Genomic DNA, 13,306 nt, shown 5'->3' on the forward strand with positions numbered 1-13,306 from the left:
GTTCTACAACTTTCTAATAGATTATTTTTCAATTCCTCTGCATTTCCAAGATCTCTGCTTGCTTTCAGTGAATGAGAGCATTCTTGTTTACAGTCAGAGGCAGAAAACTGTCAAATACCTAATCCGACTCTCGCCTTAGAACACATCGGCAGCTGCAGAATCTCTCTGGTAGTTGTTACAATGTATCAGTCTCAAGTCCAGGATGTTGATCACAGAGCATTTCCGGGACTGATACAATTGTATCCACCCCTCAGCTGTGAGAGCAGGACCTGCTACACCTTTACTGCCTCTAAATGTAAACAAGGGTGTTTTTATTCACTGACAGCATCATATCTTGTAGAATTAAAGCACAAAGTCTATTAGAAATTTGTAGAACTTCTCAGCTATACAGAGATTAAGTTTTGCATAAAACTGGGTAAACACTTAGACTAGATTATATAAATGATGATGGCCACTAGGGGGCGCTCACTGCATACAGAAGAATCCAGAGACCTCAATACTAAGCTGTGTGTCCTGTCAGGTTCAGCAGGGGGTGACGTGAGCTAAGACTCTTCTACAAGTCACAAAGTCCTATACGGGTCAGAGGACAGCAGATGGGTGTATGTAGTGATATGTCATTCACTCTGCACGTAGTAACCTTTACTGCGCCATGTCCCTGGTGGGTTGCGGCATTTATTTTTACATCGACTTTAATAAGAAAAATTAAAAAATTGTCCCGTTCACGTTTATCGCTTTATGAGCGCAGAAGTAACCGGACCCCACAAGAGGAGCCCCTGACCAGCTGGGACTGGACCGACAAATCTTCAGCAATTGTGTGATGTCAGCATGGAGGATAATCTCTAACATCTCAAGGAGGATGGGGGTCATACTCAGGTCTGGAGAGGATCTAGTACAGTGATCGCTCTGGGACAACGCTGACGCACACAGACACTGATACTTATCTCTTGAGGTCATGGAAACTTCCTTTTTTATCTAAAAGTGAAAGTGAAAGTTTCTCAAAGTTCAGTCTAGCCCTGCCGGCACGGAGGGGGGGGGGGGGATATCAGGAGAAAAGAAATAGATAGATAGATATGAGATCGATAGATGTCACGGTGCGGGGTGTGGATGCAAAGCGGGATATCAGCTGGCCAAACAGGTTCTATGCAATGGCTATAGTTCAGAAAGGGTACCTGAGGCAATGTAGACATTAGCGGTAGATTCAGGCTAAGATGAGGCTCCGACAGTGGACAGACACCCGGCGGGTGCGACAAAATAGATGCAGCGGAGGGCACAACACGACTCCAATTCTTGATGACACAGAGGCACAGTAGCAAAAGATACAGGGTACAGGCAGCAGGAACGGGTAACACTGGGAACTGGAAAACACTAGGAGACCATTTGCAAACTTTAGGTACACAACAATGCTCAGGCAAGGATCGAGAGGGTAGAGCCCCTTTTATAGTCCCGAAGCATTCTGGGCTAATTGCAGTATTCTGCAACTATGCGCGTACTGGCCCTTTAAGGCCGTGCACGCCCGGGCGGGCGCGCCCTGCGGAAGACAGTGTCCCGACCAGAAAGTGAGTGCCGGCCTCTCTCAGGAGGGAGATGCCACCGGGAACTCACTCGTCCATGGCCGGGGCCGTTAGAGGTAAGTCAGGACGACGGTCCGCGGCCATAGACGTTACAGTGTCCCCTTTCTTCTTGGGACCAGAGCGGGAGAGAAACGTCTTCACAAGGGCAGGAGCATTGATGTTCTTCTCTGGCTCCCAAGACCTCTGCTCTGGACCAAATCCCCTCCAATCCACCAAATAAAATGTCCTTCCTTCTACTTTCTTGGTGGCCAGGATCTCCCTCATCTCGAATGTCCCTGACGAGCCGCCAGGAGCCACTGCGGAACTAGGAGTCCTGGAGTAGCGTTTCAGGACCACAGGCATCAGCAAGGAGACATGGAAGGAATTTGGGATCTTGAGAGTGGGAGGCAGCTGAAGCCTGTAAGAGACAGGATTTATTTACAGCAGAATCTCAAAGGGTCCGAGGAACCTGGGGGCAAATTGCAAGATAGCACCTTCAGCCGTATATTCCTGGAAGACAGCCAGACCTTGGTACCTGGAAGAAACTGGGGAGGTTCTCGTCTTCTAGTGTCTGCTTTTCTCTTCATGCGGTCCACCGCCAGCAGAATAGAAGATCGTGTCTGCTGCCATATCTGCAGAAAGTCCCTGAAGGTAGAGTCGGCTGCAGACACCTGAGACATAGTAGAGACAGGAAGAGGTATACAAGGATGAAGAACTGGGCTGGAGGTGGTGGACTCACTGGATAGATAGATAGATAGATAGATAGATAGATAGATAGATAGATAGATAGATAGATAGATAGATAGATAGATAGATAGATAGATAGATAGATGATAGATAGATAGATAGATAGATAGATAGATAGATAGATAGATAGATAGATAGATAGATATGAGATAGATAGATAGATAGATAGATAGATAGATAGATAGATAGATAGATAGATAGATAGATAGATAGATAGATAGATAGATATGAGATAGATAGATAGATAGATAGATAGATAGATAGATAGATAGATAGATAGATAGATATGAGATAGATAGATAGATAGATAGATAGATAGATAGATAGATAGATAGATAGATAGATAGATAGATATGAGATAGATAGATAGATAGATATGAGATAGATAGATAGATAGATAGATAGATAGATAGATAGATAGATAGATAGATAGATAGATAGATAGATAGATATGGGATAGATAGATAGATAGATGGATAGATAGATGGATAGATATGAGATAGATAGATAGATATTAGATAGATAGATAGATAGATAGATAGATAGATAGATAGATAGATAGATAGATAGATAGATAGATAGATAGATAGATAGATAGATAGATAGATAGATAGATAGATAGATAGATATTGTGAGGGGATGTCAGGGATATGTAGATGTGACTTGACTTAAGGTATGTTTGATGCTTCCGCTATCTACGACCTTCCACCCCAAACCCCAATAAGAGACCACACATGAATTTTGGTGTAAAGGCCACAGCAGCCATTTATTAACACACCTTTTTTTCTGAAAAATAGCATAACCATAAACGTGCTAAACATCTCAAAATAAGCGCATGAAATGGAGCAGCCCATCGGGAGGCAACAATCTACAAAATATTCCTCCTGCCAATAACATCCCAGCAAACAAAAACTATCCGGATGCACCGGCAATAAACGAAAAGCGGCCTCAATGTCAGTTTTCGCTAACAGAGAGCCCTTCCCGTATTTCCGAACCCAAACAACCGCCGCATCAAAGTTAGTGTAACTGACCGCGCACAGGGCCGGATCAATGCCGTCATTCACCGACTCGCCTTCCGGATAAGACAAGTGATGAATAAGGCGGAATTTATTCGCCTCCTTTTTTGGAACCAAACCTAACGGGGAAACACGCAAATTCTGAACAGGCGGGCAGGAAAACGGACCCGCCATGCGGCCCAACGCCACCTCCTTCAGCAGCTTATCCGTAACCAGATCAGGCCGCGCCAAAGCAGACGACAAATTACGGACTACCCCTTCACGTCCAGCTGACGTACAAGGAATCCGAAAACCTACTGAAAAACCTAACCACAACAACTCCGCCACTTTCTTATTTGGATAGCCCCTTAAAAACGGGAGCATCCTTTCCACCCTCACCGGCGTCGCCCCTCTCCTGCTCAGCATCTCCCTGCCTGCCCCTATGCTTCTTGAAGCATCTGGACAAACCATGGGCGCCTCCGCAACCGGAGCACTCGTGCTTATATCTGCAGTCTGGGCCGAACTTGCAATGCCCCTCGTTGTACTGCCAGCAACACCCCTTTCCTGAGGATCCTGACCGACCCGCTGCTGACCCCTGACCGCCGGCCGCATCCCGAAAGATAGATAGATAGATAGGAGATAGATAGATAGATAGATAGATATGAGATAGATAGATAGATAGATAGATAGATAGATAGATAGATAGATAGATAGATAGATAGATAGATATGAGATAGATAGATATGAGATAGATAGATAGATAGATAGATAGATAGATAGATATGAGATAGATAGATAGATAGATAGATAGATAGATAGATAGATAGATAGATAGATAGATAGATAGATAGATAGATAGATAGATAGATATGAGAGATAGATAGATAGATAGATAGATAGATAGATAGATAGATAGATAGATAGATAGATAGATAGATAGATAGATAGATAGATAGATAGATAGATAGATAGATAGATAGATAGATATGAGATAGATAGATAGATAGATAGATAGATAGATAGATAGATAGATAGATAGATAGATGATAGATAGATAGATAGATAGATAGATAGATAGATAGATAGATAGATAGATAGATAGATAGATAGATAGATAGATATGAGATAGATAGATATGAGATAGATAGATATGAGATAGATAGATAGATAGATAGATAGATAGATAGATAGATAGATAGATAGATGATAGATAGATAGATAGATATGAGATAGATAGATAGATAGATAGATAGATAGATAGATAGATAGATAGATAGATAGATAGATAGATAGATAGATAGATAGATATGAGATAGATAGATAGATAGATAGATAGATAGATAGATAGATAGATAGATAGATAGATAGATAGATAGATAGATAGATAGATAGATATGAGATAGATAGATATGAGATAGATAGATAGATAGATAGATAGATATGAGATAGATAGATATGAGATAGATAGATAGATGATAGATAGATAGATAGATAGATAGATAGATAGATAGATAGATAGATAGATAGATAGATAGATAGATAGATAGATAGATAGATAGATAGATAGATAGATAGATAGATAGATAGATATGAGATAGATAGATAGATAGATAGATAGATAGATAGATAGATAGATAGATAGATAGATAGATAGATAGATAGATAGATAGATATTGTGAGGGGATGTCAGGGATATGTAGATGTGACTTGACTTAAGGTATGTTTGATGCTTCCGCTATCTACGACCTTACACCCCAAACCCCAATAAGAGACCACACATGAATTTTGGTGTAAAGGCCACAGCAGCCATTTATTAACACACCTTTTTTTCTGAAAAATAGCATAACCATAAACACATCATAACTCCATGATAACATCCTGCTCTATTTCCCAACTCCAGATAAAGGATCCTTGAAGGCACTTCAATCATTAAACTCCATCGTTTCCTTATTAGGTCTGGACCCCTTACCCTACAGCCGTTCTGCACCTGACCCGAGGGCACCAACCATGTCCAAGACCTCTCTCTCCCTTCCTGGGGACCCTGCCCATCAGGAATATATATGAGCTGGGTAACCACTCCCCAGCCCCTCCAATACTATCCCGGGTTAAACGCCCCGAGTTCTCTTGCAACAATCTCCATTGTTGCTTCTCCTTCTTACCATTCCGTGCCTCCAAAGACCCCTCCTCCTACCGCCACGACAATCATGTGTGACCCCTTACACATGATTGTCCCTCCACAACTGCAGGGCTTTCTCCATGCCCTCCTTGATGTCCAGGGTCCACATATCCAGACCCACCTCGTTTAGATGAACACCATCCGCCCTGAGGAAACCGACCTCTCTACCCTCCAACTCCTTATGCCTCACCACAACACCGCCATTGCGTGCCACAAACCTGCCAACTACCTTGTTGACCTTTGCTCGCGCTTTATTTAAGCTATGTACGGAACGTGCCTGCCGCCACACCTTGCGAGCCACAATATCAGACCAGACAATCACCACTCCTGGGAACGCCGACCACAACCGCAAAAGGTCAATCTTCACATCCCTCACTAAATCCCTGGACGACCGAATGCCCAAATCATTGCCGCCAAGGTGCACCACTAAGATATCCGGCGCCCTGTCCAAACCCGCATAAAATTGTACCTCTGGTAACAGCCTACACCACAGCATGCCCCGCAGGCCCAACCATCTGACCTGCACCTCTGCGTGATCCATGCCCAACTGCCGTCCGGCCGGACGAACATCAGCACGCACACCTCCCCAGTGCACGTAGGAGTGCCCCATGATCCAAATCAAGCAGGGACCTGCACCTAAAACAACACAAAACAACAAAGTAACTACTCCATATCCACCTCCAGCACATCTTATCTCCACCGCCTCAAAGCAAGTGAGGCCGCACATACAACCTATATCTGTCTGACTCCCACCTACCGATCTTCTTAACCATCGCCGGGGATAAACCCTACCGAGCTGCTTCCGTAGCTGCGCCAATTCTAAAGGAATGAGAGCTAAAACCTGCTCCACCTCTGCCAGACAACAGGATACATTTTTTGAACACCTGTGAAAACTGGAATTTTGACAGAGACAGCCCGTCTGCATGAACCAACAAGGATGCCGGGCCCTCAGGCCTCACCGCAACAAACTCCCGAAAACAGCGGACCGGGCACACCCGCGACCCTGGTAACTCATACAAACGCACCACAAAACCTCTCCCTTCCTGATCTGTCTTAGATCTACGAAGCAAACAAGAAAGGCAGGAGCCATCCAAATCCACATCCGCGTACAATAAACCCCCTGCCACACTCTTACTGGCCGACACCAACTCCGATATCCGGAACGCCCCAAAGAAAGCCAAAGAAAAGGCCAGTGTAAATAGCCGCACTTCAAATGCTGAAACACAAACCTCCCTCAACAAATCACAAATTGCTACCAACAGCTCAAATGACACCGGCTTCCTGAGATCCCTAACTGCGGAACCCCTCCTGAAACCCTTCATTGCCTGCCGGACCAGAAAGGACTTAGTCACGTCCTCCTCACCTTTCTTCTTAAACCAAAAAGCCAAGGCCGACAAACTGTGAGCGACCATTGCTGCAGACGCCCCCTCACTGTACGCATTTCCTATATAATACAACAAACACGCCTGCCGATCTGCAATACCTGCCTGCGCATTTTCCAACAACGCCTCCCATACCTGCCACACCGCACTGTACCTCTGCCACGTGACCGCAGTAACCGACCTTTCTACAAGCGACATCGCCATTGTCACACCACCTTCCACAGATGCTCTGGACAAGGCAGGCCATGAGACTCCGCCCCCGGCGCCAGCAGACGAAACCTGTCCCACTGTTGACGAGAAAGGGAATCAGCCACAGAATTCAGCACCCCAGGAATATGCACTGCCACAAAATGCGCATTCAACATCAGACCTCTCAAAACTAAATGTCGCAATAGCCGCACGACTGGCGGAGAATTAGCTGTCTGCGCATTAACAGCCTGAACGACACCCAGATTGTCACATACGAAACGCACTCTCCGGTCCCGCAGACAATCCCCCCACAACTCCGCCGCCACCACAATCGGGAACAGTTCCAGCAGAGCCAAGTTACGGACAAAACCACATTCATGCCATGTATCAGGCCAAACTCCTGCACACCACTGCCCCTGGAAATAAGCCCCAAATCCACAAGCACCTGATGCATCAGTATACAGCTCCAAGTCCACACTAGACACCGGCTGATACATGAGCACCGACCGCCCATTATAGGTCTGCAAAAACTCCCCCCACACCAACAAGTCAGCTTTCAACTCCGCCGACAACCTAATAAAATGATGGGGGGAATGCACCCCTGCGGTAGCATTCGCCAACCGCCTGCAAAACACTCGCCCCATGGGCATAATCCTACAAGCAAAATTCAAATGCCCCAACAAGGATTGCAAGTCCCGCAACTGCATCTTCTTCCTGCGCAGCGCACTCGCCACCAACCCTCTCATCTCCAGCAACTTATCATCAGGCAAGCGACACTCCATGTTATCTGAATCAATCATGATTCCCAAAAACTTAATGACCGTCGTGGGTCCCTCAGTTTTTTCAGGCGCCAAAGGTACCCCAAAATCCATTGCCACTCTCTCCATAGTGTGTAGCAATCCTGCACACACATAGGTACCCGGCGGCCCGATAAACAGGAAATCATCCAGATAATGCAGCGCAGATTGCACCTGCGCCTCCCGACGGACCACCCACTCCAAAAACGTGCTAAACATCTCAAAATAAGCGCATGAAATGGAGCAGCCCATCGGGAGGCAACAATCTACAAAATATTCCTCCTGCCAATAACATCCCAGCAAACAAAAACTATCCGGATGCACCGGCAATAAACGAAAAGCGGCCTCAATGTCAGTTTTCGCTAACAGAGAGCCCTTCCCGTATTTCCGAACCCAAACAACCGCCGCATCAAAGTTAGTGTAACTGACCGCGCACAGGGCCGGATCAATGCCGTCATTCACCGACTCGCCTTCCGGATAAGACAAGTGATGAATAAGGCGGAATTTATTCGCCTCCTTTTTTGGAACCAAACCTAACGGGGAAACACGCAAATTCTGAACAGGCGGGCAGGAAAACGGACCCGCCATGCGGCCCAACGCCACCTCCTTCAGCAGCTTATCCGTAACCAGATCAGGCCGCGCCAAAGCAGACGACAAATTACGGACTACCCCTTCACGTCCAGCTGACGTACAAGGAATCCGAAAACCTACTGAAAAACCTAACCACAACAACTCCGCCACTTTCTTATTTGGATAGCCCCTTAAAAACGGGAGCATCCTTTCCACCCTCACCGGCGTCGCCCCTCTCCTGCTCAGCATCTCCCTGCCTGCCCCTATGCTTCTTGAAGCATCTGGACAAACCATGGGCGCCTCCGCAACCGGAGCACTCGTGCTTATATCTGCAGTCTGGGCCGAACTTGCAATGCCCCTCGTTGTACTGCCAGCAACACCCCTTTCCTGAGGATCCTGACCGACCCGCTGCTGACCCCTGACCGCCGGCCGCATCCCGAAAGATAGATAGATAGATAGGAGATAGATAGATAGATAGATAGATATGAGATAGATAGATAGATAGATAGATAGATAGATAGATAGATAGATAGATAGATAGATAGATAGATAGATAGATAGATATGAGATAGATAGATATGAGATAGATAGATAGATAGATAGATAGATAGATAGATATGAGATAGATAGATAGATAGATAGATAGATAGATAGATAGATAGATAGATAGATAGATAGATAGATAGATAGATATGAGAGATAGATAGATAGATAGATAGATAGATAGATAGATAGATAGATAGATAGATAGATAGATAGATAGATAGATAGATAGATAGATAGATAGATAGATAGATATGAGATAGATAGATAGATAGATAGATAGATAGATAGATAGATAGATAGATAGATAGATGATAGATAGATAGATAGATAGATAGATAGATAGATAGATAGATAGATAGATAGATAGATAGATAGATAGATAGATAGATAGATAGATAGATAGATAGATATGAGATAGATAGATATGAGATAGATAGATATGAGATAGATAGATAGATAGATAGATAGATAGATAGATAGATAGATAGATAGATAGATAGATAGATAGATATGAGATAGATAGATAGATAGATAGATAGATAGATAGATAGATAGATAGATAGATAGATAGATATGAGATAGATAGATAGATAGATAGATAGATAGATAGATAGATAGATAGATAGATAGATAGATAGATAGATAGATAGATAGATAGATAGATAGATAGATATGAGATAGATAGATATGAGATAGATAGATAGATAGATAGATAGATATGAGATAGATAGATATGAGATAGATAGATAGATGATAGATAGATAGATAGATAGATAGATAGATAGATAGATAGATAGATAGATAGATAGATAGATAGATAGATAGATAGATAGATAGATAGATAGATAGATAGAGAGATAGATAGATAGATAGATAGATAGATAGATAGATAGATATGAGATAGATAGATAGATAGATAGATAGATAGATAGATAGATAGATAGATAGATAGATAGATAGATATTGTGAGGGGATGTCAGGGATATGTAGATGTGACTTGACTTAAGGTATGTTTGATGCTTCCGCTATCTACGACCTTACACCCCAAACCCCAATAAGAGACCACACATGAATTTTGGTGTAAAGGCCACAGCAGCCATTTATTAACACACCTTTTTTTCTGAAAAATAGCATAACCATAAACACATCATAACTCCATGATAACATCCTGCTCTATTTCCCAACTCCAGATAAAGGATCCTTGAAGGCACTTCAATCATTAAACTCCATCGTTTCCTTATTAGGTCTGGACCCCTTACCCTACAGCCGTTCTGCACCTGACCCGAGGGCACCAACCATGTCCAAGACCTCTCTCTCCCTTCCTGGGGACCCTGCCCATCAGGAATATATATGAGCTGGGTAACCACTCCCCAGCCCCTCCAATACTATCCCGGGTTAAACGCCCCGAGTTCTCTTGCAACAATCTCCATTGTTGCTTCTCCTTCTTACCATTCCGTGCCTCCAAAGACCCCTCCTCCTACCGCCACGACAATCATGTGTGACCCCTTACACATGATTGTCCCTCCACAACTGCAGGGCTTTCTCCATGCCCTCCTTGATGTCCAGGGTCCACATATCCAGACCCACCTCGTTTAGATGAACACCATCCGCCCTGAGGAAACCGACCTCTCTACCCTCCAACTCCTTATGCCTCACCACAACACCGCCATTGCGTGCCACAAACCTGCCAACTACCTTGTTGACCTTTGCTCGCGCTTTATTTAAGCTATGTACGGAACGTGCCTGCCGCCACACCTTGCGAGCCACAATATCAGACCAGACAATCACCACTCCTGGGAACGCCGACCACAACCGCAAAAGGTCAATCTTCACATCCCTCACTAAATCCCTGGACGACCGAATGCCCAAATCATTGCCGCCAAGGTGCACCACTAAGATATCCGGCGCCCTGTCCAAACCCGCATAAAATTGTACCTCTGGTAACAGCCTACACCACAGCATGCCCCGCAGGCCCAACCATCTGACCTGCACCTCTGCGTGATCCATGCCCAACTGCCGTCCGGCCGGACGAACATCAGCACGCACACCTCCCCAGTGCACGTAGGAGTGCCCCATGATCCAAATCAAGCAGGGACCTGCACCTAAAACAACACAAAACAACAAAGTAACTACTCCATATCCACCTCCAGCACATCTTATCTCCACCGCCTCAAAGCAAGTGAGGCCGCACATACAACCTATATCTGTCTGACTCCCACCTACCGATCTTCTTAACCATCGCCGGGGATAAACCCTACCGAGCTGCTTCCGTAGCTGCGCCAATTCTAAAGGAATGAGAGCTAAAACCTGCTCCACCTCTGCCAGACAACAGGATACATTTTTTGAACACCTGTGAAAACTGGAATTTTGACAGAGACAGCCCGTCTGCATGAACCAACAAGGATGCCGGGCCCTCAGGCCTCACCGCAACAAACTCCCGAAAACAGCGGACCGGGCACACCCGCGACCCTGGTAACTCATACAAACGCACCACAAAACCTCTCCCTTCCTGATCTGTCTTAGATCTACGAAGCAAACAAGAAAGGCAGGAGCCATCCAAATCCACATCCGCGTACAATAAACCCCCTGCCACACTCTTACTGGCCGACACCAACTCCGATATCCGGAACGCCCCAAAGAAAGCCAAAGAAAAGGCCAGTGTAAATAGCCGCACTTCAAATGCTGAAACACAAACCTCCCTCAACAAATCACAAATTGCTACCAACAGCTCAAATGACACCGGCTTCCTGAGATCCCTAACTGCGGAACCCCTCCTGAAACCCTTCATTGCCTGCCGGACCAGAAAGGACTTAGTCACGTCCTCCTCACCTTTCTTCTTAAACCAAAAAGCCAAGGCCGACAAACTGTGAGCGACCATTGCTGCAGACGCCCCCTCACTGTACGCATTTCCTATATAATACAACAAACACGCCTGCCGATCTGCAATACCTGCCTGCGCATTTTCCAACAACGTCTCCCATACTTGCCACACCGCACTGTACCTCTGCCACGTGACCGCACTAACCGACCTTTCTACAAGCGACATCGCCATTGTCACACCACCTTCCACAGATGCTCTGGACAAGGCAGGCCATGAGACTCCGCCCCCGGCGCCAGCAGACGAAACCTGTCCCACTGTTGACGAGAAAGGGAATCAGCCACAGAATTCAGCACCCCAGGAATATGCACTGCCACAAAATGCGCATTCAACATCAGACCTCTCAAAACTAAATGTCGCAATAGCCGCACGACTGGCGGAGAATTAGCTGTCTGCGCATTAACAGCCTGAACGACACCCAGATTGTCACATACGAAACGCACTCTCCGGTCCCGCAGACAATCCCCCCACAACTCCGCCGCCACCACAATCGGGAACAGTTCCAGCAGAGCCAAGTTACGGACAAAACCACATTCATGCCATGTATCAGGCCAAACTCCTGCACACCACTGCCCCTGGAAATAAGCCCCAAATCCACAAGCACCTGATGCATCAGTATACAGCTCCAAGTCCACACTAGACACCGGCTGATACATGAGCACCGACCGCCCATTATAGGTCTGCAAAAACTCCCCCCACACCAACAAGTCAGCTTTCAACTCCGCCGACAACCTAATAAAATGATGGGGGGAATGCACCCCTGCGGTAGCACTCGCCAATCGCCTGCAAAACACTCGCCCCATGGGCATAATCCTACAAGCAAAATTCAAATGCCCCAACAAGGATTGCAAGTCCCGCAACTGCATCTTCTTCCTGCGCAGCGCACTCGCCACCAACCCTCTCATCTCCAGCAACTTATCATCAGGCAAGCGACACTCCATGTTATCTGAATCAATCATGATTCCCAAAAACTTAATGACCGTCGTGGGTCCCTCAGTTTTTTCAGGCGCCAAAGGTACCCCAAAATCCATTGCCACTCTCTCCATAGTGTGTAGCAATCCTGCACACACATAGGTACCCGGCGGCCCGATAAACAGGAAATCATCCAGATAATGCAGCGCAGATTGCACCTGCGCCTCCCGACGGACCACCCACTCCAAAAACGTGCTAAACATCTCAAAATAAGCGCATGAAATGGAGCAGCCCATCGGGAGGCAACAATCTACAAAATATTCCTCCTGCCAATAACATCCCAGCAAACAAAAACTATCCGGATGCACCGGCAATAAACGAAAAGCGGCCTCAATGTCAGTTTTTGCTAACAGAGAGCCCTTCCCGTATTTCCGAACCCAAACAACCGCCGCATCAAAGTTAGTGTAACTGACCGCGCACAGGGCCGGATCAATGCCGTCATTCACCGACTCGCCTTCCGGATAAGACAAGTGATGAATAAGGCGGAATTTATTCGCCTCCTTT

The sequence above is a fragment of the Rhinoderma darwinii genome, chromosome 6 (genome assembly GCF_050947455.1).
Source record: "Rhinoderma darwinii isolate aRhiDar2 chromosome 6, aRhiDar2.hap1, whole genome shotgun sequence".
Taxonomy (NCBI): Eukaryota; Metazoa; Chordata; class Amphibia; order Anura; family Rhinodermatidae; genus Rhinoderma; species Rhinoderma darwinii.